This window comes from Eupeodes corollae, chromosome 1 (assembly GCF_945859685.1).
Source record: "Eupeodes corollae chromosome 1, idEupCoro1.1, whole genome shotgun sequence".
NCBI lineage: Eukaryota > Metazoa > Arthropoda > Insecta > Diptera > Syrphidae > Eupeodes > Eupeodes corollae.
In genome coordinates this window covers 169,917,647-169,919,370 of record NC_079147.1, presented here as the reverse complement: position 1 = coordinate 169,919,370, position 1,724 = coordinate 169,917,647, and positions in this window count along the sequence as shown.

The window sequence follows — 1,724 nt, the reverse complement described above, 5'->3', positions numbered from 1 at the left end:
CGGTAACCAAGGTTAGTCAGATCCCAAAAACAATCTATATTAAGATATATCGTCGGTAGCCATTAAATTTTGCCAACAACCTAAATCGAACAGCTGATTTATTAGTTGATTCAATGTGTGCATGACGTTTGGGAGCAAAACTCGTTATTTAATTCTATGGATGCGTGAAAACAAGCAGTGCATTTTAAGGACTATTCACACGAGCACGACCAACGACCAAAAATGAACAAATATTCGTCGATTTTCACATGAGAGTTTTTAATTCATCGCGAATGAACGCCATTCTCCACCGAAACAAAAACAAGAATGATTTTAGGTTAAGCACTCGCGATTATTTCATTCGTTGCTATTGTGGATACTGTGGAACTCGAATAAAGTTTGACAGTTCGTATCAACTACACGATGAACAAATTTGTTTTTTTAAATTTATTATTATATCATATTGAAAATAAAATCGAAACTATATTGCTATCGTTTTGTTAAGAATTTGTGAGAAATATGTCTTCAAACGTATACAAACTCACATTTTGTAATTCATTTGTCGTTCATTGGTCGCGCTCATTTGAATACTACTTTACAGGTAAGTTGTGTTTATATTATATTTCTCGTAACAAAATAATATCAATTTTTTAACGATAGACGCTGGCCATTGTGTATTAGTTATTGTATTAAGAAGAACACTTTTCTAAACAATTCGTGTGGATTGTGGATTGTGGATTTAATGGTGCATCTCTCTGTCCAGTACTCAATTTGCTGTATCATGTTTTGTGACATCTGGTTATATATCAGCAGCCATAGCTACCACAGGCGTAGACGGTGGAGGTGTCAGCATCTGTAACCAAACTCAAATGCTTCCAATGCAACAAACTGCAGGAACACCACCAAGTCAATGATGCAAGTAGGCGCTTCAACGCTCATCGCGCTGACCGCTAACGTCCTTCTCTTAGCAGCTGAGGTTTGGTGCTGGAAAGACTCAACAGAAGAAACAGCAACTACAGAGTAATTAGGCAATTTAGATTAGTTGATTGACTTGTGAGTGTTCTAAACAGGAATATTTTAAAATATGATTCTTTAAGGCTTCCTAAATGTTCGGCCTATTCAGCAACTGTCATGAAATATAATGCAAACCGCTAAAAAAATGACTTGCAGTGGCAACAAAAGCAGAAAAGGTAGCTGAACCGAAGACTGGTTTAGAAGCAACCTGTTTTGAAAATATAGAACCTACTAAATTTGATCTGCTCAAGTGAATTATTATTTATTAAGTAAATTGTTTCTTGTAATAATATGTAAAATACATAAAAATTGAAAAATGAAATATTTGTAATCATCACGTCAACAGAATTAGTTAGAAATTCAGTATCTTTTTCTTGCATCAGAGTTAAAACAACGTGTCCCGCTTAACATTAAATAGCAAGATGATTTTGTAAATTACATATCTCTACCTCTCAGCTTCAGCTTAAATCACTTTAGTATTTCACTTTTCATTAGTTATGAGAAGACTCATGCCTCCATTAGACTCTACCTGAATTTTTGAAAAATTTCAGCCGGAATATTGAAGAAAAATAATGAAGATTTCGAAAATCTTCACAATTTTGTTTGGAAAAACTCTACTCCATGAATTTGGATATCCTCGAAAAGCCTTATATGTATAATATGTCATTAATTTAAAGGTTGAGTGCTGAATAGAATTTAAGAACATAATATTATTAATTCTATTTTATTTT